General features: G+C 40.3%; 1 protein-coding gene across 1 annotated transcript in view; it reads right to left on the bottom strand.

Annotated features, from left to right (window-relative positions):
• Window positions 1-27291, bottom strand: part of SLC48A1 (solute carrier family 48 member 1) — a 1155028-nt gene that overhangs the window by 772314 nt on the left and 355423 nt on the right. The window lies entirely within an intron of this gene.

The raw sequence follows: 27291 nt of genomic DNA, 5'->3' as shown, positions 1-27291 counted from the left end.
TTCCACAGATATAATCATATTTGTGAATAATGACTTTTTTAAAATTTTAATTTTATTGAGATCGAGTCTCGCTCTGTCAACCAGGCTGGAGAGCAGTGGCGCCATCTCGGCTCACCGCAAGTTCCGCCTCCCGGGTTCACACCATTCTCCTGCCTCAGCCTCCCAAGTAGCTGGGACTACAGGCGCCCGCCACGATGCCCAGCTAATTCTTTTTGTACTTTTAGTAGAGACGGGATTTCACCATGTTAGCCAGGATGGTCTGGATCTCCTGACCTCGTGATCCGCCTGCCTTGGCCTCCCAAAGTGTTGGGATTACAGACTTGAGCCACCGCGACCAGCCTGACATTTTTTTTTTTTTTTAAATTTCCAATAACTTTGTCATTTATTTTTCTTTCATACTGCACTGCCTAGAGCCTTCAGTGTCCTTCAATGTTGCATATTGAATAAAAGTAGTAATAAAAGACAATGCTTGTCTTGTTATAAATCCTAAAAAGAAAGCTTTCAACATTTTACTATTAAGTATGACATTGAGAGGTGACAACGTGCTAGCAGCCCTCCCTCCCTCTGGGTGCCTCCTTGGCCTCTGCATCCACTCTGGCCGCGCTTGAGGAGCCCTTCAGCCCTTCTAAAGCTGCACTGTGGGAGACCCTCTCTGGGCTGGCCGAGGCCAGAGCCGGCTCCCTCTGCTTGCCGGGAGGTGTGGAGGGAGAGGCGTGGGCGGGAACTGGGGCTGCCCCAGGTGCTCCTGGGCTAGCGGGAGTTCTGGGTGGGTGCAGGATCGGCAGGTCCCCTCACTCGGAGTGGCCAGCCAGCGCTGCCAGCCCCGGGCAGTGAGGGGTTTAGCACCCAGGCCAGCAGCTGCGGAGGGTGCACTGGGTTCCCCAGCACTGCTGTCCCAGCCAGGCTGTGCTCCAATTCTCGCCGGACCTCAGCCACCTCCTCGCCTGCAGCACTCTGCCATGCCCAAGCCGCCCCTTCCCCTGTGGCTCAGTGTCCAAGGGCTGACGAGTGCGGTCCCCCTGTGCCTGACAGGCTGGCACCTCCGCCCACGGCCCCAGGGTGAGATCCACTAAGCTAAACCAGCTGGACTCCTGAGTCCAGTGGGTAAGTGGAGAACTTTTATGTCTAGCTAAAGGTTTATAAATGTACCAATCAGCACCCTGTGTCTAGCTCAAGCTTTGTAAACGTACCAATCAGCACCCTGTCAAAACAGACCAATCAGCTCTCTGTAAAATGGGTCAATCAAGTTCTCTGTAAAATGGACCAATCAGCAGGATGTGGGTGGGGTTAAATAAGGGAATAAAAGCAGGCTGCCCTGAGCCACCAGTGGCAACCCACTTGGGTCACTTTGTGTGATGTGCAAGGTTCGTTCTTTAGGTCTTCACAGTGAGTTTTGCTGTTGCTCACTGTTTGGGTTTGCATCATTTTTGTGAGCTGTAACACTCACCGCAAAGATCTGCAGCTTCCCTTCTGAAGCCGGTGAGACCACGAACTCGCTGAAAGGAAGGAACAACTCCAGATGTGCCATCTTTATGAGCGCTAACACTTACCACCAGGGTCCGCAAAACCAGCAAGAGCAAGGACCCACCCATTGCTGACACAACATTTATCAAAGGTTCTTTCGTAAATATTCCTAATTAGGTTAAGAAAATTCCCTTATAGATCGTGTTTGCTAAGAATGTGTTTTTTAAATCATGCATGGGTATTGACTTTTACCAAAAATTTTTTGTGCAACTATTGAGGTGACATGTAATTACCCTCTTTCATTCTATTTACTGATTTTCTCACGTAAGACCGAAATAACAAAATTGGAGTAAACCCAATGTGATCATGGATTTTTTTTTCACTAAATATTAGTGGGGTCTATCAGCATCACTAGAGTATAAGTTTCATGAAGGCAGAGTTTTTTGTCTGTTTTGTTGTGTGTTTTACTGCCCTGGCTCTGGCGTATTTATTGGATGAATGAATAAAGAAATAAACAAATTTCCCCCAGGGTTTGACAGCCTCTATTCTGGCTGTGAATAGAGAGCCCTGAGCTTCTAGTTACCTGTAATGGGGCCATTTCTCTTCACAGAACTCTACATCTCCTCAGGATGGGGTGCTATATTAACCCCACTTCATGGACAGCATGTGTCTAAACAACTAGGAATCAAGCCTTTTCCTCTCTTGGTTTCTCACAAGCACAGCTTTGCCTCTCTGCCTGTTTCCCACCCTGTTCATGTGTTGAGACCCCCTAAATTTGTATTTCCAAAATTTAGCAGAGAAATGACCACTCACTTGCTAGTCTCTGGTGCAACTCACACAATTGGCATAGATGCCTAGGGGCCTGAAAATAAGACTTGGAATTCCATACACTGGCAAGAACTCTAATTTGTTTTGTGGCACTCACTCTTGAACCTGGTCTCTGAATGGGCTACAAGAACTGAGGCAAAAGTCTCTAAATCAGGAATCGTGAAATAGGGAGAACCAAGACCCCAGCACATAGACATCTCCAGATGATAAATAGACGCTCGTCTATTTTCCTCTCTTAAAAAGCATAAGAAGTGTTTTCTGATATTAAGCAATTCATTTCCAAACATTTTAAAGTTAATGAGAAAAATAAATCTCATTTTTAAGTGGTCAGTGTATCATGAAGTTAACAAGCTAATTAAGAACAAAAACGACATGAGCTATATTATGGTTTCTTTACTGGGGACATTGTGATTCTAACTGTAAAAAAAATATTAAATATGCAGGGCATAGTGGCTCACACCTGTAATCCCCAGCACTTCGGGAGGCTGAGGCGGGCAGATCATGAGGTCAGGAGATCGAGACCATCATGGTAAACACGGTGAAACCCCGTGTCTACTAAAATTACAAAAAATTAGCCAGGCATGGTGGCGGGCGCCTGTAGTACCAGCTACTCAGGAGGCTGAGGCAGGAGAATGGCATGAACCCGGGAGGCGGAGCTTGCAGTGAGCTGAGATCGCGCCACTGCACTCCAGCCTGGGCGACAAAGCGAGAGAGACTCCGTCTCAAAAAAAAAAAAAAAAAAAAAAAAAAATTAAATCCATAAACAAAATACTCGACCTTAAGTTGGCTTAGAAGGTCACAGAGCTCTTCATGACTCCACTTCTGCCCACCTCTTCAGGTATCTTTTGCCTCAGGTTATGCAATTAATTCCAGTTCAACAAACTAGGTTTTCCTGGCTCTAGAACGACACCAACACACATACCTCTTCCACCTGGAACATTCTTTCCAGTCAGGATCTTTGTCTAGCTAACTTCAACATATCAGAGAACTTAAATATTACTTCCTCCTAGAAGTACTCCCTGATGGCCCTGCGTGGTGGCTTATGCATGTAATCTCAGCACTTTGGGAGGCCGAAGCGAACAGATCACCTGGGGTCAGGAATTCGAGACCAGCCTGGCCAACATGGTGAAACCCCATCTCTACTAAAAATACAAAATATTAACTAGGCATGGTGGTGCACGCTTGTAATTGCAGCTACTTGAGAGGCTGAGGCAAGAGAATTGCTTGAACCAAGGAGATGGAGGCTGCAGTGAGCCAAGATCGCACCACTGTACTCCAGCCTGGGTGACAGAGTGAGACTCTGCCTAAAAAAAAAAAAAAAAAGAAAAAAAAAGCACTCCCTGATAAGCTCTCCACCTCCACCCCCAAAATAGGAATGTCCTCTGTAATACACTTTCATAGTACCTTTAATTTTTCTCAGTATATTACTCATCAAATTTCACTTAATCCCTTGTCTTCCCTAGAAACAGTAAACTTTCAGGTGAGGGACCATGCTTTCTTGCCCATAGTTGAATCCCCAGGCCATGGAGTAGTGCATAGGACATTTCATGGGTTCAACAAATATTTATTGAAGAATGAATGAATTAAAATCTTAAGCTGCCTTATATTCCTGAATTATTAGTGTTAACCATACATCTTTCCAAACTGACTTATAGCTGGTTACAGAAGCCTGGTATCTGCAGCCTGAAGAGCTCTTGAGAATGTCATTTCCACTAGATGAGGTTAGGTGATTTAGTACTAAGATCCCTTGCCCAATGCTCTGCAAGAAGCCAACTGCCTGGGTTTGAATCCCTGCCTTACTACATACTAGCCATGTGACCTTGGACAAATGACTTCTGGGTGCTTTGACTTCTTCATGGGTAAATAGATGACGTTAGTACCTCGCACATAAAGTTGTTGTTGAAGAATCAGAGGCATTTGACGCAGTGCTTATCACATGATGTGTGCCTAATGAATGCCATTCACTGATTTAACAGCAACTTACTGGGTATCGGAGTTGCAGCAGAGGATCACTGGGGGAGGGGATATTCAGTTCTCCTATAAACAGGTAGTGGGAATCCCATTGCTGAAGCAGGGAGGTTTCAGTCACCTCATCTGAAAACAAGAGTTAGGGCTACTGAATTCCCCACAGGCTAAAACAGATCCTGATCTCCAGAGAGGGGAAGGATATATATGTAAGGAGACATGATGCCTCCTCTTTGAATTTCTAGTTCAACATGGAAAGACTGAATGTTAACAGGGTAAATCCTCAAAAAGATGAACTTCCTCCCTCATCATCTTACTCCAGTGAGCTCTGTTGAAAAAACAGTAACGATAGGCATACCTGTGGACTGTTGCCTAGGCTCTCCCAGCCAGCGTGCAGAATAGAGATGACAGTAGTTGCTCAAATGGGTAGAAGATAGCAATGGGAGCATGTGGGGTACATTAATGTCTCGCACTGTAGGTCTGCCAGCCTAATTCCTATCCCATGCCCGCTTCTTGTTAGCCACCTTCTGGCCAGGTTGGCTTTGTGACACAGCTCTGACGGATAAGATATAACAATGTCTATGTGCTGGGGTCTCTGGGAATTTTTTTGTTTTCCTGACCAAAAAAAAAAAAACAAAAAATGGACTAACATGCCTCATTTTGCCCTTCGTTCTTCCCCCTGCTCCCTGCCTAGAACATGAACAGATGTGATGTTTCAAGATGTGTAGCAGCCACCTTACAATCACAAGGCAGCAAATATGAAGACAAATGCCTCCAAGCCAAGGATAGTGGTGAAGGAGTGGTAAAGACAGATGAGCCTGGGTTGCTGATGCATTAGAGAGCTACTTTCCCAGCCCCGGACTGCCTACCTACTGCCTTTTGTGTTATCTGAGACAAATAAATGTCTTTTTGGTTAGCTGAGTATTGGTTGGGTTTTCTTGCCTTGGAATGGACTCCTAAGAAATAAATATAGCATGCAGCCCAAAGCTTTACATGATGTGTACCTTAATTGCAACGTTTAACACAGTATCTTATAATCACTAGTTTTATTTCTCTTTCAGTAGACACGACTTTTATTATAGGTAGGACTCTGGGCCTATTTATTTCTATATCTACAGCATATACTAGGCATTCAGTAGAAGTTAGATGAGTGAACCCACTTCATTTGATAAATTGTGATGAGTGAACTTGGAAATCAGAAACCAGTACTATGGAAAGATTTCCCCAGGTGTCTGGTTCAGTCAGGAGAAGGGTGATGCTCCTATAAAGAAACCAGGTATACCCAAGAGAAATAAAAACTCCTGAGCCATCACATGGACTTTTGTGGTTTATTTTATTTCTGGGTGCATTATGACAAAAACAAAATATCCTAATAAATTTTAAAAACAGACATTTTTGCCTGGTAATGAAAACATATGCTCTTCTCAAACATAAAATTAACCTTAGTAAGAGAAGGAGTGATAGGAAAAACAAAACAGAGAAAAGGGCAGGGTAATTTTTCTCTCCTTATTAACTTGCTGCTCACTCATGAAATGAGCTTTTATTTTACCAGAAAAATCTAGGCATTTGTGTTAAAGACTCTAGAGCAATGACTGATTAAGAAATGCTCACTCTTGACCTTATCGGCTGTATTCAGGGAATGTTCAGTGGCTGTGTCACGTCGCAGATGTGCTTGCAAAAGGTTATTCCCTAGGACTCTGTCTTTCCCCATCTGCCTTCTCCGTTGCCTGTGGCTGATTCCATTTCCTTCAGCATCACAAAGCTCCTGAGCCAATTTACCCAAAGCCTTTCTGTCATTTGTATTTCAACTGCACACTTCTCTATGCAATTTCTATTTTAAAATGCTTATGTAATAACTTTGGGTCTGCTAGGGTCTTTTGCCTCTGAAGATTTTAGTCAGATTGGCTTGAATACCCATTTAATGCACTGTGGAAAAACCTACTATCTTCTCCAAGATGTCCCCTAATTCCCAGGAGACTTCCACTGTCCTCATGGACACCCCTGGCTTCCACTTCCTACTGCTGATGAATTTGTGCTTTCCACTCTACCTGGGCTAATACCTTATCTTTACTTGGCATCAACAGAATTGTGGAATTTTGTCCCTTTATCTCATTTGCATTTCTAATTTGAATAAACCAACTGATTTATAGCTCTAAATACAAGTAACATGGAACACTTCTAAGTAACGTGTAAAACTTTGGTGAATATATTTTAAATACACTGTGCCTGGCACTGGCATGCCAGGAACACTCCAATGACCAGTTAAAATAGGTGATGGAGTGGTGATCTTGCACAAGAGAGCCACAGTCCTTGTCCCTGCAGAGCAGCAGACGGGAACACAGGAACCAATGAGGAATGGAAGTGCCAGGGTAGGATATGGGAGGCCATGGGAGCCAGGGACACTTTCTGTGCACTATGTCAGTGCCTGGTTGTGAAAGACGCCGTGTAGTATCATTTCTTGTGTTTCATGTGCTGATCGAACAACTCAGCTGAGTTGTAGTCTCACTCAAGTTCACTATTTCTTATGTATTGGATTTCTTTACAATAGAATTTCTGCTTAGAAGCTCTAATAATTCGATCAATTTTGGAAATCTAACCACTAGTGTATTAGCACTAACAAAAATCATGCATGTTGTAGAGAAGTTGGTTATTATGATATGTACTTATATGTTCCCAGAAAGAATAATGCTCCAAGTTTTGTAGCAAAACTTGATTTTCTTAAAACCTTATGTCTTTGTATGAATTGTCTTTTTTCAGTTGTAACTCATGAACAAATGGCTAGATTTTTTTCTTCTTCCTCTTGCCAGTGCGCTGTGTGTGTTTTGATAAAGGAGGGCTTTAGGGCCATCTAGTGGCTTCTTGACTAGGAAATTCTAAAAATTACCATTAAGTTGAGTAGGAAATTCAGCTTACCTTCTCTCACCAAATATTCTCTTTAAAGTTGTTATATATTAGCTCTTCCGAGTTTAAAGACAGATGTTGGAAAACTTGTAGTAGCTCATATATATCCTTTCTTTTTCCAAAATGAAATGTTACCATATTTGCATTTTCTTTCAAATGACGTGAACACTGTAATGACCCATGTGCGTTCTTGGATTTTTGAGCACTGATGGAATGCTGGCATCTTGTGGATTGGTTATGAAGTTTTAGTCTATCCTAACAGCTTTGAAGTTTATAGCCTCAACCTTTGTACCTTTCATAATATCCAGTTTGAAAAATATCAGCCTAGGCCTTCACGTTTAATAAGTGTCTGATGATTTTAAGGTTGTGAAAGGAAAATAAATCTCAGGACCCCAATCACTAAGCCAAAAAGAAAAGTCAAGCTGGAAACTTCATCAGGCAAACCTGCCTCCCATTTTATTTTATTTTATTTTATTTTTTAAGACGGAGTTTCACTCTTGTTGCAGGCTGAAGTGCAATGGCAAATCTCGGCTCATTGCAATCTCTGCTTCCTGGGTTCAAGCGATTCTCCTGCCTCAGCCTCCTGAGTAGCTGGGATTACGAGCGCCCACCACCACGCGCAGCTAATTTTTGTATTTTTATTAGAGATGGAGTTTCACTATGTTGGCCAGGCTGGTCTTGAACTCCTGACCTCAGGCGATCCACCTGCCTCAGCCTCCCAAAGTGCTGGGATTACAGGCATGAGCCACTGTGCCCGGCCCCATTTTATTTCTAAATAAGATGCCTACAAAGATTTTAAAAAGCTATATACTTCCCTCATCTATAAAATGCAGATTCATTGAGCCAGACTAAGGCTTAAGTAACTATTCCTCTATCCAAGTCTCACATGCAGATTGTATATTCAGTGAAAGGCTGATCAAAGACTCAAAAGAATGCCACCATTTGTCTCCTATCTGCCTATGACCTGGAAGCGCCCTATACAAGTTATCCCGCCTTTCCAGACTGAGCCAATGTACATCTTACACATATTTATTGATGTCTCATGTCTCCCTAAAATCTATATAACCAAGCTGTACCCCAAACACCTTGGGCACATGTCACCTGGACCTCTCAAGGTTGTGTCACAGGTGTGTCCTTAACCTTGGCAAAATAAACTTTCTAAATTGATTGAGACCTGTCTCACATGTTTTTGGTTCACAAGTACAGACTTCTCCTTTCAATAGTTACAGACTTCTCAATGCAAGATTTTGGAGCTGTCAAAAGCTGGTTCCCCAAAGAGCTCCACCAACATAACCCACTGACAAGACAAACCCGAGTTTATTACTTACCTTGGTAAGGATGGGCACCACCTCACAAACTTTGGGATTGTTTCAGAGTGGGGGGAAAAAACCCAACTTATTGGAAAATGGAATTGTGATTTGAGGGGCTGGGTCTTTAAAAATGGGGTTCAGGATTGGATAAGGATCAGGATACAATAGTCCAAGACTGATGGCTAAGGTGAGGCATTCAAAGAATCTTAGGTGCAAGCTGTTGGTTGACGTTTTCCACTGAAGAGGGGATGAGTCTTCTGGGAAGTTCCTGTAGTGAACATTCAAGCCATATGCCTGAGCAGAAGACTCCTGGAAAAATAAAGTTACGTTGATGAAGTCAGAGGAATTGTGAAGTCTTGCTAATGTAGACATAGATGTGTTTTCAGTTCTCATTTTTCAGACTATCAGGTAGACAGTTTTGGTTCCTAGAGGCCTTCCACAATTAAGATGCCTGCACAAAATCAAAGCACAAAGCAGTTTTCCCTGTTGAAAATAAGAATTCTGAGAGAAATGACACATCAAACTATTAGGAATGTTTCATTCTTTAGAGTGACTATGTTTTAGGATTGCTTTCCTTCAGGATATTTAAACAAAAACAGTTCTCTGAAGGAAAGACACAGTTTCGACAAGTATGATGATGGTCAAAGGTAGAGAAAATCAAGTATAGAAAATTGGCGGATAGGTAAGATGCCATAATTCAATGTTATGGAGTCACCAGCCAGAATACAATGGACTCCTGAACCCAGTATTTTGTACATACTAAAGAATGTTATGAAAGAGACAGCAGAAAGCAAAATACTGACTTCAGTTTTGTTTGTGTGTTAGTGCGTTCTCTCACTGCTATAAATAAATAAATACTTGAGACTGAGTAATTTATAAAGAAAAGAGGTTTAATTGGCTCATGGCTCTGCAGGATGTACAGGTTTCTGCTTCTAGGGAGACCTCGGGAAACTTACAATCATGGCAAAAGGTGAAGGAGAAGCAGGCACATCTTACACGGCTGGAACAGGAGGAAGAGAGAGACAGTAAGCAGAAAGCAAAATACTGACTTCAGTTTTGCGTATGCATAACTTTTGTGTATTAGTCCGTTTTCTCACTGCTATTAAGAAATACTTGAGACTGAGTAATTTATAAAGAAAAGAGGTTTAATTGGCTCATGGTTCTGCAGGATGTACAGGCTTCTGCTTCTAGCGAGGCCTCGGGAAACTTACAATCATGGCAGAAAGTGAAGGAGAAGCAGGCACTTCTTACATGGCTGGAACAGGAGGAAGAGAGAGAGTGGGGAGGTGCTGCACACTTAAACAACCAGATCTCATGAGAACTCTATCACAAGAATGGCACCACCAGGCCCCACTTCCAACATTGGGGATTAAAATCTGACATGAGATTTGGACGGAGACACAGATTCAAACCGTATCACTTCATCCTCTCATTGATTCAGTTCAGTGTTTTAACCTAACTGAATATGTATTATGCAAGTACATAATGGTAAAACTAGCAGGACTCTCATCTGACCTCTAATCAGATTACTACATTCTATTCTATCAGCTCCATTTTTTTTTTCTTTATTTTCTTTTTTGTTGTTGGAGACAGGGTCTCACTCTGTCACCCAGGCTGGAGTGCAGCAATGGTAGAATCATGCTCACTGCAGCTTTGACCTCCCAGGCTCAAGTAATCCTCCTACCTCAGCCTCCTGAGCAGCTGGGACTACAGGCATGTGCCACCACACCCAGCTAACTTTCATATGTTTTGTAGAGACAGGGTTTCACCATGTTGCCCAGACTGGTCTTGAACTCCTGGGCTTAGGCAACCCACCTGCCTTGACCTCCCAAAGTGTTGGGATTATAGGTGTGAACCACCACGACCAGCTATCAGCCCCATTTCTGAAGTTAATATGATTTTTCCTACAAAATCCTCTTCCCGACTTCATCCATGAAGAAACTAACCATGTGGTGAAGTAGAAGGTGTCTGACTTTGAGGACTTACAGCCATCATCGTAAGGATGTCATTTGAAGGCATATAACCAGGTTTAATTACTGAAGGAGTGAGTATAGGTGCAGAGAGACATCCAAGGTGTGGACCCTGGAATACTTCAACATTTAGAGGTCTGGAAAAGGAAGATCTAGCAGATAAGATGATGAAGGGAGAAGAGGAGACTACCAATGACCATAAAAAACACCGTTTCCTATAATGGTCCTTCATTAATTCAGAGGTCATTCTTTCCATAAACATAGATTCATCCCATACCCTATTCAATGCAGTTTCTGCCTCACACACTTCAAACCACAGGATGTATATGGAAGTAACACAAGCATAAATAGACCTGCAGTAACCTTTAATGCCAGTTTTGAACTCTGTCTCCTGACCTTGAATACTGGAAGTATGGCAGAGTTAGTCATATCTTGATTATTCACAGATGTTGAATTATAGGTTTTTTTTTTTTTTCAATAAATCAGGCTTCTTCAGGTTGCTCTTTGGATTGTCATATTAGTGTTCAGGGCATGAAATATAAATCTATCTAGGCTTTTCAATTAGCAGGGAATTTAATGTAGACAATTAAACACTTATAAAATCATTGAAGAGTTATGGGGCTACCATTGAACTGTGGGTTTCAGGTTTAACCACCATTGCTGCTATTGCTATTGCCATCACAGCTGCTCGCACTCATGAAGCTGAGAACTAGACATGAGAACCTGGAATCCAGCTACCAGAGGCACTTATGTTTTAGCAAACTTGATTGTCAGCATTCATAGCTACAAAGGTGGACTTTCTCACAATTCCCCTTTCTAGGTATATATGAACACACAATTGTCCCTGGCTATTCACGGCAATTGGTTCCAGGACCCCTCATAGATACCAGTATCCATGAATGCTCAAGCCCTTCATATAAAAATATTTATATATAACCTACACACATCCTCTCATATACTTCAAGTCATATGTAGATTACTTATAATACCTAATGCAATATCTACACATTACTTTGTTGACATGGATTTAGTGTAGTACATGGCATGTGGCAATTTCAAGTTCTGCCTTTTGGACTAGGAGGAATTTTATTTTTCCTATTTTAGGTCTGCAATCGCTTGAATCCACAGATGCAGAACCCATGGATATGAAGGGCCAACTGTATATCATTAGCAGAACTCAAATCACATTTAAAACCTTTGCTCCAAGTGGCTTTAAAAAATGTGATTTTTAGATGTCTAGTCTTTAAAATACAGAGGGCATACAAAGGAAGGTGAGACTAGATTTCAAGTACCAGTAGCTAATATCCAGCCAAAACATGTACAAGGTTGTAGTCTTGCAAAAGGTTTTAAGACTTAAACATTTTCTAAAAACTGCAACTTCTATATTACTTCAAAAATATTTGCATTTCTGACTTTCTTTCTTTCTTTCTTTCTTTTTTTTTTTTTTGAGATGGAGTCACACTCTGTCACCCAGGATGGAGTCCAGTGGCAAGATCTCAGCTCACTGCAACCTCCGCTTTCAGGGTTCAAGCAGTGCTCCTGTCTCAGCCTCCCTGTATTTCTGACTTTCTACAGTAGGGGAAAGCTTATGGTTTTTACCCGTTTGTTACCTTCTGCTTTCTTCTCTCCTTGGCTTCCAAAGAATGCCCATACCTTGGTCAATTATATTGTCTCTTACTCAACACTCCCTGAACATACTTTAAGTAAAAATGTTTTGGACAATCTATATCTAGGTACCTTTTAAACTAGAATATAGTTTTGCTATAGTGCAGCTTCTTTCTCCTGACCTTTAATGTGCACAAGAAAATTACTAATCAATTCATTGGCTGCACAAAAGATTAAGTATCAAAATGAGAGAGAGAAGTGTGAGGGGCATTAAGTGGGGGAGGCTGGTTATCTGTCAGAGTCTAGCCTAGGAGTGCAGATTAACCTCACACTGTTTCCAGATTGGACTATCTTACTCCTCATTTAATTGTAGATAATCTTATTGCAGCACTGCCAACCCATGAAGTGCATTGCTTATTCTCCTACGGTCACTCTCCACACCCTACTTCATGTCCAGGGTCAAATCTCAATAACTCATGAAGTAGAGCAACATGTAGCTCTTACTTCATTTCAAAATTAAAATGCCCTTTGATATCGCCCTTATGGCTATTTTTGAACCTTTAGCCTTTTAAAGAAATTAAAGCAAGAACACCAAGAAATAAATAAACAAAAAGGTACAACTGCTGAGGGAAATAAATTTTCCTTAAAATTATGTCTGCTATAAGAATATTTTACCATACTCTAAATGAGGAGAATTGCAAATTTAGAAACACACATCATAGCTAAGACTTTTTTCCAAAGAGAATAGTGGTTAACATCCTATAGTGCCAAATCCATTTTTAACCAACAGGGTCTTTACCAAGGGAGGTCCCTAACCCCCTAAATCTTAGGAAGAACTCTAAATCTCCTCAATTGGGTCTCTAACCCAGTTCCGTCCTTTATCCAGGATAAAATGTACTCCACCACTTACTCAAAGTCAGGCAATTGGTGCTAAGCAGATAATTTTCCTTTAGGTTTGGGTCTCTTAAGTATAGTCCTTTTGTAGTTTGCCAGGAAGCTGTTACTGGAAAAGGGTCCTGATCCAGACCCCAAGAAAGGCTTCTTGGAACTCATGTAAGAATTTGGGGCGAGTCCATAGAGTATATTAGGAGCAAGTGTATTAGAGTAGTAAAGAAACAAAAGGATGGCTGCTCCATAGATAGAGCAGCCAGTGCCTAAGACTTTGTTGTTGTTGTTGTGGTTTGACAGAGTTTCGCTCTGTTGCCCAGGTTGGAGTGCAGTGGCATGGTGTCAGCTCACTGTAATCTTTGCCTCTACCTCCTGGGTTCAAGTGATTCTCCTGCCTCAGCCTCCCAAATAGCTGGAACTACAGGTGTGTGCCACCACGCCCAGCTAATTTTTGTATTTTTAGTAGAGACTGGATTACACCATGTTGGCCAGGCTGGTCTCAAACTGCTGACCTCAGGTGATCCGCCTCTGCCTCCCAAAGTGCTGGAATTACAGGCATGAGCCACCGCGCCCGGCCTGCGTAAGACTTTTTAACTAGTCAGAGTGTTTTTCATGTTTAAAACCTAACAATTTAAATAATGATGCTTTCCTTTGTGAATACTATAAGATTATGCTTTATAGAATATTAAGATCTGTGGCTTGATAACCACCCCATTTGTTTGGATTATTGGTTTACCTGTCTGCCTTCTGAACTGAGAGCTCTTTGAGGACAGCTATGATGAGGACCATGGCCAGGATACTGTGATCGAGAGTAGAGGGCTGAGAGATACTCCTTCACTAGGGATTTGAAGGACTGCTAGAAATTAGCCACATAGAAGAAAAAAACAGAGTCAGCACATTTTAGGCAGAAAGCAAGGTATGTCCAAAGGAAGCTGTTGCTGTGAGAAGATGATTTGTTTGGGAAAGTTCAGGCGGTTTAGTAGGGATGCCCTGTTGAGATGTGCAGAGAAATGGGGACAAACGAAGACAGGGTCCACTACACACAGAGCCAGGGTTATTAACAGATGAAGTTTCAGCTTTGTACTGAAAGCTACAGTGAGGAGTTTGATCAGATCTATAGTCTGGCAAAAGCACTCTGTCATCTGGGTAGACGATGCATTGGAGTGGGGAAAAGACCAGAGACAGGGAGTTCAGTTAGGAGACTTTCACAGTAAATCCAGGCAAGGTCTCACAATGATTCTAACTACTGTTAAGTCAGTAGGTATATTGAGGAAGGGACAAATGCATTTGAGAAGTAATTAAGCAGGAGAATCTATTATAATTCTGCCAACATAGTAGAGTGTAAAGATGATATGCCCTGGAGATAGGCTGCCGGGGTTCAAATTTTGCAGGCTCTACCACAGTGCTATGACTTTGGATGAGTTGCTTAGCTTATTTATATCTCAGTTTTGTCATCTATAAAATGGGTGTAGTAACACAACACAATGGATGATTGTGGAGATTAAATAGAATAATAGGTGAAGAGCACTTAACTCTAGCTTGCCATATAGTAAGTGCTCAGTGTATATTTATTATTATTTCTATTGACTGATTAGACTTGGAGGTTGAGTGAGAGGACAGATCTAGGTTGGTTCACAGTTTTCTGGCTTGACAAAGTATAGGATCATTGAATGCTCGAATCTACACTATTAATACTGAGTTGTCTCTCCAGACAGGATAGTCCATGTTGATAATCCAGCCAAAGATATCTATCAACTCCAGTCCAAAAAAAACTCTCCAAGAGTAACTGTTAATATGTTCCATTTCACTTTATTTGGGATTACTAAGATTGTTAAAAGAAGATGATAAAAGATGGAGACTGGGCACAGGGTGATGAGGAATGCAGAGACCTTACATTTAGTACTGGCAGTACATTCAAGCATCTTAAGTTTAAACTGGGAAGAATCTCAATCATTTCTTGGACCAGCAATCTAAAACTAATAGAAAAAAGGCAGTGTTTGAAAACTAAATGGATTTTTGGCATTCAACAGTTAGAGAAAATGAATTTGGGAGTTGAGGGTTTTGGGGAGGGAGGGCGATGTTTTATAAAAGTCACTGTCCCAAATGGAAGTCAAATGCTTCATATTCTTTAACTGCAACACAATATTGCTTTTTCAAAAAATGAATAGCCAGCAAAGGATATCTTGATTTTCTTTCTTACCCATTAGGGATAACTGGTAAAAGTTAGGCAGTAGAAGAGCTAGTTGGTAAAAATTCATATTAATTAGCTTGTTGGTAAAATTATAAATTCTTATAAATTATAATAAAGCTATAATGTAGAAATATAATTATATCAAAATTATAAATTATTTTGTTGGTAAAAATTCATAATATTTTATGTCTCCTTGGTGGCTACTCTGACATATTTTCTTTACTCTTTTTTACAAGATCTAAATGAATCAGAGGGCAAAGATCTACATTTATCTTATCAATTTACCCATGTCCTAATTGTATGATATAATTATTGTATTTTATAATTATTTCATGTATACATAATATGTACATAGCATATATATCAAATAATTATTGAATATATTATATTTTTCTTATATCTTTGTCTCAGTGCTACAAAGAGAATAATAATAAGGATAATAAATTACTTTCTAACATTAGCTCTGCCCATCATACACTGTAACAGAACTTTGGCCAATGCATGGGCAGTGGCATGCTGGAGCTGGCTATGGTACCAGCTCAGGAGAGCTGACTGTGAGCATTTCTTTCCAACTACTTGTTCAGTGACCTCAAGTTGGCAGCTTAAAATGAGACATAGTAGGAGTAGTTATACCATAAATCTGTACAAATTGGGGTTTTCCTCCCAACCAACTAGTTTACCAGCACATCAATGATTAAATGTCAGAAATATTTTTTTTAATTTTAATTTAAATATTTTATTCAGCTTTTTTATTGCTATATAATTATACATAAATACATAACTTGAATCATAATATTCTAGTTTTACTTTTCTTGCTTCCTATTGGGCTCTTCCTTTTCTTTCTTTTTTTTTAAATTATACTTTAAGTTCTAGGATACATGTGCATAATGTGCAGGTTTGTTACATATGTATACTTGTGCCATGTTGGTGTGCTGCACCTATCAACTCGTCAGCACCCATCAACTCATCATTTACATCAGGTATAACTCCCAATGCAATCCTTCCCCTCTCCCTCCTCCCCATGATAGGCCCTGGTATGTGATGTTTCCCTTCCCGAGTCCAGGTGATCTCATTGTTCAGTTCCCACCTATGAGTGAGAACATGCGGTGTTTGGTTTTCTGTTCTTGGGATAGTTTGCTGAGAATGATGGTTTCCAGCTGCATCCATGTCCCTACAAAGGACACAAACTCATCCTTTTTTATGGCTGCATAGTATTCCATGGTGTATATGTGCCACATTTTCTTAATACAGTCTGCCACTGATGGACATTTGGGTTGATTCCAAGTCTTTGCTATTGTGAATAGTGCCGCAATAAACATACATGTGCATGTGTCTTTATAACAGCATGATTTATAATCCTTTGGGTATATATCCAATAATGGGATGGCTGGGTCATATGGTACTTCTAGTTCTAGATCCTTGAGGAATCGCCATACTGTTTTCCATAATGGTTGAACTAGTATACAGTCCCACCAACAGTGTAAAAATGTTCCTATTTCTCCACATCCTCTCCAGCACCTGTTGTTTCCTGACTTTTTAATGATTGCCATTCTAACTGGTGTGAGATGGTATCTCATTGTGGTTTTGATTTGCATTTCTCTGATGGTGAGTGATGATGAGCATTTTTTCATGTGTCTGTTGGCTGTATGAATGTCCTCTTTTGAGAAATGTCTGTTCATATCCTTTGCCCACTTTTTGATGGGGTTGTTTGTTTTTTTCTTGTAAATTTGTTTGAGTTCTTTGTAGGTTCTGGATATTAGTCCTTTGTCAGATGAGTAGATTGCAAAAATTTTCTCCCATTCTGTAGGTTGCCTGTTCACTCTGATGGTAGTGTCTTTTGCTGTGCAGAAGCTTTTTAGTTTAATTAGATCCCATTTGTCAATTTTGGCTTTTGTTGCCATTGCTTTTGGTGTTTTAGACATGAAGTCCTTGACCATGCCTATGACCTGAATGGTATTACCTAGGTTTCTTCTAGGGTTTTTATGGTATTAGGTCTAACATTTGAGTCTCTAATCCATCTTGAATTAATTTTCATATAAGGAGTAAGGAAAGGATCCAGTTTCAGCTTTCTATTTATGGCTAGCCAATTTCCCCAGCACCATTTATTAAATAGGGAATCCTTTCCCCATTTCTTGTTTTTGTCAGGTTTATCAAAGATCAGATGACTGCAGATGTGTGGTATTATTTCTGAAGACTCTGCTCTGTTCCATTGGTCTATATCTCTGTTATGGTATCAGTACCATGCTGTTTTGGTTACTGTAGCCTTGTAGTATAGTTTGAAGTCAGGTAGCGTGATGCCTCCAGCTTTGTTCTTTTGACTTAGGATTGTCTTGGAGATGCGGGCTCTTTTTTGGTTCCATATGAACTTTAAAGCAGTTTTTTCCAATTCTGTGAAGAAAGTCATTGGTAGCTTGATGGGGATGGCATTGAATCTATAAATTACCTTGGGCAGTATGGCCATTTTCACGATATTGATTCTTCCTATCCATGAGCATGGTATGTTCTTCCATTTGTTTATGTCCTCTTTTATTTCACTGAGCAGTGGTTTGTAGTTCTCCTTGAAGAGGTCCTTTATATCCCTTGTAAGTTGGATTCCTAGGTATTTTATTCTCTTTGAAGCAATTGTGAATGGGAGTTCATTCATGAATTGGCTCTCTGTTTGTCTGTTACTGGTGTATAAGAATGCTTGTGATCTTTGCACATTAATTTTGTATCCTGAGACTTTGCTGAAGTTGTTTATCAGCTTAAGGAGATTTTGGGCTGAGACAATGGGGTTTTCTAAATATACAATCATGTCATCTGCAAAGAGGGACAATTTGACTTTTTCTTTTCCTAACTGAATACCCTTGATTTCTTTTTCTTGCCTTATTGCCCTAGCCAGAACTTCCAACACTATGTTGAATAGGAGTGGTGAGAGAGGGCATCCCTGTCTCATGCCAGTTTTCAAAGGGAATTTTTTCCAGGTTTTGCCCATTCAGTATGATATTGGCTGTGGGTTTGCCATAAATAGCTCTTATTATTTTGAGATACGTTCCATCAATACCGAATTTATTGAGAGTTTTTAGCATGAAGGGCTGTTGAATTTTGTCAAAGGCCTTTTCTGCATCTATTGAGATAATCATGTGGTTTTTGTCTTTGGTTCTGTTTATATGCTGGATTACATTTATTGATTTGCGTGTGTTGAACCAGCCTTGCATCCCAGGGATGAAGCCAACTTGATCATGGTGGATAAGCTTTTTGATGTACTGCTGGATCCGGTTTGCCAGTATTTTATTGAGGATTTTTGCATCGATGTTCATCAGGGATATTGGTCTAAAATTCTCTTTTTTTGTTGTATCTCTGCCAGGCTTTGGTATCAGGATGATGTTGGCCTCGTAAAATGAGTTAGGGAGGATTCCCTCTTTTTCTATTGATTGGAATAGTTTCAGAAGGAATGGTACCAGCTCCTCCTTGTACCTCTGGTAGAATTCAGCCATGAATCCATCTGGTCCTGGACTTTTTTTGGTTGGTAGGCCATTAATTATTGCCTCAATTTCAGAGCCTACTATTGGTCTATTCAAGGATTCAGCTTCTTTCTGATTTAGTCTTGGAAGAGTGTAAGTGTCCAGGAAATTATCCACTTCTTCTAGATTTTCTAGTTTATTTGCATAGAGGTGTTTATAGTATTCTCTGATGGTAGTTTGTGTTTCTGTGGAGTCGGTGGTGATATTCCCTTTATCATTTTTTATTGCGTCTATTTGATTCTTCTCTCTTTTCTTCTTTATTAGTCTTGCTAGTGGTCTATCAATTTTGTTGATCTTTTCAAAAAACAAACTCCTGGATTCATTGATTTTTTGGAGGGTTTTTTGTGTCTCTATCTCCTTCAGTTCTGCTCTGATATTAGATATTTCTTGCCTTCTGCTAGCTTTTGAATGTGTTTGCTCTTGCTTCTCTAGTTCTTTTAATTGTGATATTAGGGTGTCAATTTTAGATCTTTCTAGCTTTCTCTTGTGGGCATTTAGTGCTATAAATTTCCCTCTACACATTGCTTTAAATGTGTCCCAGAGATTCTGGTATGTTGTATCTTTGTTCTCATTGGTTTCAAAGAACATCTTTAATTCTGCCTTCATTTAATTGTGTACCCAGTAGTCATTCAGGAGCAGGTTATTCAGTTTCCATGCAGTTGAGCGGTTTTAATTGAGTTTCTTAGTCCTGAGTTCTAGTTTGATTGCACTGTGGTCTGAGAGACAGTTTGTTACAATTTCTGTTCTTGTACATTTGCTGAGGAGTGCTTTACTTCCAACTATGTGGTCAATTTTGGAATAAGTGTGATGTGGTGCTGAGAAGAATGTATATTCTGTTGATTTGGGGTGGAGAGTTCTGTAGATGTCTATTAGGTCTGCTTGCTGCAGAGATGAGTTCAATTCCTGGATATCCTTGTTTACTTTCTGTCTCATTGATCTGTCTAATGTTGACAGTGGGGTGTTGAAGTCTCCCATTATTATTGTATGGGAGTCTAAGTCTCTTTGTAAGTCTCTAAGGACTTGCTTTATAAATCTGGGTGCTCCTGTATTGGGTGCATAGATATTTAGGCTAGTTAGCTCTCCCTGTTGAATGGATCCCTTTACCATTATGTAATGGCCTTCTTTGTCTCTTTTGATCTTTGATGGTTTAAAGTCTGTTTTATCAGAGACTAGTATTGCAACCCCTGCTTTTTCTTGTTCTCCTTTTGCTTGGTAGATCTTCCTCCATCCCTTTATTTTGAGCCTATGTATGTCTCTGCATGTGAGATGGGTCTCCTGAATCCAGCAGACTGATGGGTCTTGACTCTTTATCCAGTTTGCCAGTCTGTGTCTTTTAATTGGAGCATTTAGTCCATTTACATTTAAGGTTAATATTGTTATGTGTGAACTTGATCCTGCCATTATGATATTAACTGGTTATTTTGCTCGTTAGTTGATGCAGTTTCTTCCTAGCCTCGATGGTCTTTACATTTTGGCATGTTTTTGCAATGGCTGTTACCGGTTGTTCCTTTCCATGTTTAGTGCTTCCTTCAGGGTCTCTTGTAAGGCAGGCCTGGTGGTGACAAAATCCCTAAGCATTTGCTTATCTGTAAAGGATTTTATTTCTCCTTCACTTATGAAACTTAGTTTGGCTGGATATGAAATTCTGGGTTGAAAATTCTTTTCTCTAAGAATGTTGAATATTGGCCCCCACTCTCTTCTGGCTTGTAGAGTTTCTGCCGAGAAATCTGCTGTTAGTCTGATGGACTTCCCTTTGTGGGTAACCTGACCTTTCTCTCTGGCTGCCCTTAAGATTTTTTCTTTCATTTCAACTTTGGTGAATCTGACAATTATGTGTCTTGGAGTTGCTCTTCTTGAGGAGTATGTTTTTGGCATTCTCTGTATTTCCTGAATTTGAATGTTGGCCTGCCCTACTAGGTTGGGGAAGTTCTCCTGAATGATATCCTGAAGAGTGTTTTCCAACTTGGTTCCATTTTCTCCCTCACTTTGAGGCACCCCAATCAGATGTAGATTTGGTCTTTTTACATAATCCCATACTTCTTGCAGGCTTTGTTCATTTCTTTTTCTTCTTTTTTCTTTAGATTTCTCTTCTCGCTTCATTTCATTCATTTGATCCTCAATCGCTGATACTCTTTCTTCCAGTTGATCGAGTCGGTTACTGAAGCTTGTGCATTTATCATGTATTTGTTGTGTCATGGTTTTCATCTCTGTCCGATCGTTTATGGCCTTCTCTGCATTAATTATTCTGGTTATCAATTCTTCCACTCTTGTTTCAAGATTTTTAGTTTCTTTGTGCTGGGTACGTAATTCCTCCTTTAGCTCTGAGAAGTTTGATGGACTGAAGCCTTCTTCTCTCATCTCGTCAAAGTCATTCTCCGTCCAGCTTTGATGCGTTGCTAGCGATGAGCTGCGTTCCTTTGGAGGAGATGTGCTCTTATTTTTTGAATTTCCAGCTTTTCTGCCCTGCTTTTTCCCCATCTTTGTGGTTTATCTGCCTCTGGTCTTTGATGATGGTGACGTACTGATGGGGTTTTGGTGTGGGTGTCCTTCCTGTTTGTTAGTTTTTCTTCTAACAGTCAGGACCCTCGGCTGTAGGTCTGTTGGAGATTGCCTGAGGTCCACTCCAGACCCTGTTTGCCTGGGTATCAGCACCAGAGGCTGCAGAAGATAGAATACTGCTGAACAGCGAGTGTACCTGTCTGATTCTTGCTTTGGAAGCTTCCTCTCAGGGGTGTACTCCCCCATGTGAGGTGTGGGGTGTCGGTCTGCCCCTAGTGGAGGATGTCTCCCAGTTAGGCTATTCAGGGGTCAGGGACCCACTTGAGCAGGCAGTCTGTCCGTTCTCAGATCTCAACCTCCGTATTGGGAGATCCACTGCTCTCTTCAAAGCTGTCAGACAGAGTCGCTTGTGTCTGCAGAGGTTTCTGCTGCTTTTTGTTGTTGTTGTTGTTGTTGTTTAGCTATGCCCTGTCCCCAGAGGTGGAGTTTACAGAGACTGGCAGGCCTCCTTGAACTGCTGTGAGCCCCACCCAGTTCGATCTTCCCAGGGCTTTGTTTACCTACTTAAGCCTCAGCAATGGTGGGCGCCCCTCCCCCAGCCTCGCTGCTGCCTTGCGGTTAGATTGCGGACTGCTGTGCTAGCAATGAGGAAGGCTCTGTGGGCGTGGGACCCTCCTGGCCAGGTGTGGGATATAATCTCCTGGTGTTCCCATTTGCTTAAAGCGCAGTATTGGGGTGGGAATTACTCGATTTTCCAGGTGTTGTGTGTCTCAGTTCCCCTGGCTAGGAAAAGGGATTCCCTTCCCCCTTGCACTTCCCAGGTGAGGCGATGCCTCGCCCTGCTTCAGCTCTGGCTGGTCGGGCTGCAACAGTGGACTAGCACCGATTGTCTGGCACTCCCCAGTGAGATGAACCCAGTACCTCAGTTGATAATGCAGAAATCACCTGTCTTCTGTGTTGCTGGCGCTGGGAGCTGGAGACTGGAGCTGTTCCTATTCGGCCATCTTGCTCCGCTCCCCTAAATGTCAGAAATATTTTTTTAAAAATATCTATTTTGCATGGTATCAGGTGGCAGGAGAGAGGAAAAGGAGAGGTTTTGATTGCTGGAGAAGTGAAAGGGTCTTGAATTCTGCATCAATTCATAAAATTGGTTGAGTCATACAAATGTGCTGAGCTTCAACTATTTTTGTTTACAAAAATAGCAATATCATATGGTTCAACCTAATACATGAGGCTGCAAGTAACAGAAACCCCTATAAACAATAGCTCATATAAATAAAACTTTGTGTCACATTGCAAGGAATCCAAAGGTAAGCAACGTTGTGATATAGCTATTCAATGAATTCAGCTATGCTGTCAGAGACCTATCATCCTGCTGCATCATCCTTAGAAAATTGACTTTTGGCCAGGCACGATGGCTCATGCCTGTAATCCTGGCACTTTGGGAAGTGCAGGTGGGCAGATCACTTGAGGTCAGGAGTTCGAGATCAGCCTGCCCAACATGGTGATACCCTGTGTCTACTAAAATTACAAAAATTAGCGGGGCATGGTGGTGCATGCCTGTAGTCCCAGATATTAGGGAGGCTGAGACATGAGAATCCCTTGAACCAGGGATGCGGTTGCAGTGAGCTGAGATCATGCCACCTTATTCCAGCCTGAGCCACAGAATGAGATTCCGTCTCAAAAAAATAAAAGTTGATTTTGGCCTCAGGCTTGTCATCTTACGGTCACAAATGTCTGCTGTGCCTCCAGGGACTATGCCTTCATCGCAGGCAGAAGAGCAGAGAAAGGCAAAGGCTGTCCTCTGTAAGTTTATTGATGTTAATCAGAAAGACAAAAGTTCTTTCCTATGTTATCTATGTTGATCGGAAAGGCAAGCCCTGGAGGCTCATTCAAAAACTTCTGCTTTCATCTCATTGAACAAAATTTGTCACTTCATTCCCAGACAAAGTTGAACAAGATTACTAAGGCTGGTTTAGACCAATCATAATTTTTCCTTGGCCCTGGGATGAATCATGATTGGTCTAAACCCACCCATAAATACTCTGACAGAGGGAAAGATCTCAGCAGCCACCTGAGCGAACTTAAGGTTCCATTGGCTTGGGGAGGGAGGGGTGGATATAGGGAGAACAACAAAGGAGATCTATCATAATGCCCTTGAATTATGAATCCAGGAATCTAGAAACAAACTAACAAGCTTTCTCATTTCTTGGTTTAGCTATGTAAAAGTAGTTCTGTGTGTGTGTGTGTGTGTGTGTGTATACATGTATATATACATATATATATATGTCAGTGGTTGTTAAGCATTGTATTTAATTAGCATGCAGCTCAAAAAGTATGCAGTAAATATGAATCAGTTTTGTAAAATTTATATATTCTATAATCACAGCATTAAAATTTATTCTTGAAGTCTCAGTCTTTACACTTTAATCTTTATGTGGCACAGTGGTCTGTTTACCACTTTTAAAAAAGATTGAGAGGGCTTAAACTAACATCACTGATCTAGCACATTGGCCTAATAGATTGTTGGGAGAAGATAATGATATAAGATAAGGTATGCTATAATATAAAAATTTCTGAATAAAGAGCTTAATGCTGGCCATTTTGAGGAAAGCAGAAGGAGCAAATATACTCTTCTGTGGTTTGAAAACTCTCACAAATCATTTACCTACCTTGACATTGCAGGATCATGTTATCCAAGCTATTTGTAGTCTTGCTTCTGGAATAATGGCAGATCAACCACTATAAAACCCCAGGTAATATGCTAGTCTGAGTTAACTGTTTACACTTCGCTTTCCTGTTGATTTGCCTATGGCAAATAAAATAATGCATGTCAGTTCTGCTCTTGGCTAGACTTTGCAGAGGAGTAGGTACAATGCATGTTTTCCTGACATGGTTATAAAGCATTTTGGGTCACATTTATAAGCACAGGCTTCAGAATTGGACACACTTAGTTTTTACCCAGAAGCTGCCCTTTACTACCATCCCTTGTGGCTTAAAATAAGTTACTTAATGACTCAGCCTGGTTTCTTCCTTCATGAAATGATACTTTGTCAGGTTGTATGAAGTAAGAAAAGTATATGAAATATGTAAATCACATGGCACATATTAAGAACTTAATTAAATGGAGGTGGTTTTGTTTCTGTTTTCCTGTGTTTGCTTTAAAGAAATTTTTCTGAAATGATTGCATATTTCATTAATGATAACTGCCCCTTTAATAATAATATATAAATAGATGTTTTAAAATAATAACAGAAATATAACTGTTATTTCCAAGGGGAAACATACAATAACTAATTCTTATACTTCTTTTCAATACTATCTGTATATGTTTGGAGAATATAATTTTACTTTTTTGTCCTTTTGTCTTCAACAGCAAAACCATTCAGTCCCTCATTACTTGCCTATGAAAAATGATGTAACTGAAAGGAATCTCTTGTTCGACTGAGAGGATTATAAAACAAGGTATCTGAAGGCAATTCTATAACTAAAAGATGAAATCATTATCATTATCTCTCAATCTTTAATATTCAATAGGAATAAAGCAATATATAAGATCTTGAGGTTATGATTATAATACTACAAATAATCAACTAAAATGGTGGATATGCCGCCACTCACGCTATGCATGATAGGTTTGATCCTTTATAAACGTAAAACCACTTTTAACTTTAAATCCAAGCAACCAGAAACCTCAAAAATACATTTTTGTATACTACACAATGGGAATTGGTATTCAAAGCCTAGACCTATAAGATCCTGAAGTACCATCTGAGTAACAAGAGTAAAATTAAATCTAACTTAAATTTAGGGTCAAATGCATTTTACTGTATTTTGGTTCTTCGTATATGGTTAATGCACATATGGTTTGTGCATCATGATACAGCAAGTTAACAAGTATATTTAATTGTTCTTGTAATGGCTTCATTTTAAAATTATATTGGCTAAGTAAGAATTTACACACGATCCTCTATACATCATCAGATGACTCAACATTTGGCCATTGGCTTTATACAACTGTCTCATCCCTGCATTGTACCAAAGAAGGAATCTCATTGGACTTTCCATATGTCACTTAAAGCCTCTTCGGCTTCAACAAAGAATGGAAAATATCACAACATCAGTCACTAGATGGCACACTAATAGCAGTGATATTCTAGCATCGGGCGGACAACGTTTTTGAAATCTATGGAAAGCTAAAACAATAGATTATATGGGTATACATTCTATTACTGAGTGAATATCAGCATAAAAAACTTTACTGTAAATGTGAATTTCTATATAGCAAGTGTTTTTTTTTTTTTTTCCATTAACTTCTGTTATAAAATCAAAGGTGTGTTTCTTTGGGTAATGAAAGATGATATGGGAGGTGAAGAAAGTTATCACATAGGGAAAGCAAGAAGTCTCTTCTACAAACATATTTAAAGGAAAATTCTATCCCAACATTTTAATAAAGGTCTTGAAATGTCAAGAACTGAATGTTGTGTGGTTAAGATTAATTTCACGTTTTGCACAACATCATGCAAGTCTAGAGAAATAAATGACATTTTAACTGCACCAAATACCTGGGCTGAAAAATCGCCCAGAGGTAATTCCCTTGAGTTTCTCTGAAATGAATCCTAACCCTCACAGAATGCTGATGGGTTTTAGAAATAAATAGTCTGGGCCAAAAGAAAGGAGGAGAACCAGACACAGCAAAGACAGCAATTAAAGGAGAACAGCAAAGGAACAAACACAGCAGCAGATTCTGCAAGCCCATAGAAGCAACTGAAGGAAAGAGAAAGCACATTGAATTGAAAAGGGTACTTGGGAGGGATAAGAGAATGCTGTGAAAAGAGTCCTTAGTGATGCACTGATTCATTTTTAAAGTTACGAATTTCCACCTAAGGAAGATATGCCTGAATAAAAACCAGATTCATTTTGTAATGCAAAAAAATTGCTTTGAGGCTACAGTGTCTGTTTTAAACATCATTGTTTATTAAATAACTCTTCTTCAAGGTCGGATTCACAACTGTCTCTTAAATAGAAAACATTCATAATGATGGAGTCATGAGTCTCCTATTATCTGGCTATCTTTCCTTACCTGAGTGTTCTCATCTGCCACGAAGCGCCAGTTCATATTCTAGCCAGGCAAGCCTGCCCACTGCTTACTGTCTTTGCTTCATCTCCTATACCCTTGCACTTTGCTGTGGCAAAGATAGACATTAGCTATTTTCCATAGTGTAGGGTTGTTGCTGAGAAGCTCTGCCCAGCCAGGGCCCTCATTTTCCAGTCCTACCCTCCCTTACATCCAAGTAGGACTATGTGACTAGCTCTTGCCAGTGGAACATGAGCTGAGATGATGCGTGCCATGTCTTGGCCAAGTGGTTAAGAAGTGGTGGCACATACCCTGTGCTTTCTCTTTTCCTATCTGCCCACTGGATGTTGACACACAGGATGATCATGGAAGCCACATGTGGAAGGTGATGGAGACTTCCAGCCTGAGGCTCTGCGTGAAGCTATGGAGCAGTCTTCCTTCATCCACACAGCTTACCTTCCACTCCCGCCATCAAGCAGGAACATCTATTTTGGATTTTATCTGAGTGAGAAATAAACTTCTATTGTGTTACATTATTATTGTTATTTTACAGTAAATAATCTTACTTTAATTTATTTGCAAAAGCTATTTTCCTACTTGGAATGCCCTTTTAATTATAGGAGAGACACAGACATTTCATTGAGTGCTATTATGAGGTAGGGACATCATAATGGTAACATCTTCATAGTGATTTATACATGGTGTCATTTTCTTATCCTTCCAATCCCAAGAGCTAGTTATTATTATCTTAGTGATATGGCCTTGATGTATACTAGTGGGTAATTCCGTTTAACTGTACCTAGTTTCTGAATTTGAACATTTTACATTAGAAGGTCCAACTGAAGACTTAATTCGCTATCAGGAGTGGGATTGAGTATGCCAAAGATTGATAGGGAAAATATGGGAGATAGTCATATAGCATTCTAAAATATTTAAGTCTGCCGATAACGTGGACACATGCTTTGGGTTACATAAGGAGATCATAGAGAAAAATTAAATCGATAGACAGGGTAGGCTCCAGATCAAGAGTAGTATTGAATGTCAAGCTTAGAAATTTGAACTCTAGTTCATAAGCTGCGTGTGTGCATGC

This window comes from Macaca thibetana, chromosome 11 (assembly GCF_024542745.1).
Source record: "Macaca thibetana thibetana isolate TM-01 chromosome 11, ASM2454274v1, whole genome shotgun sequence".
In the NCBI taxonomy this organism is placed as follows: Eukaryota; Metazoa; Chordata; class Mammalia; order Primates; family Cercopithecidae; genus Macaca; species Macaca thibetana.
The sequence above is the reverse complement of the archived record's forward strand: the minus strand, read 5'-3'. Positions and strand labels throughout refer to the sequence as shown.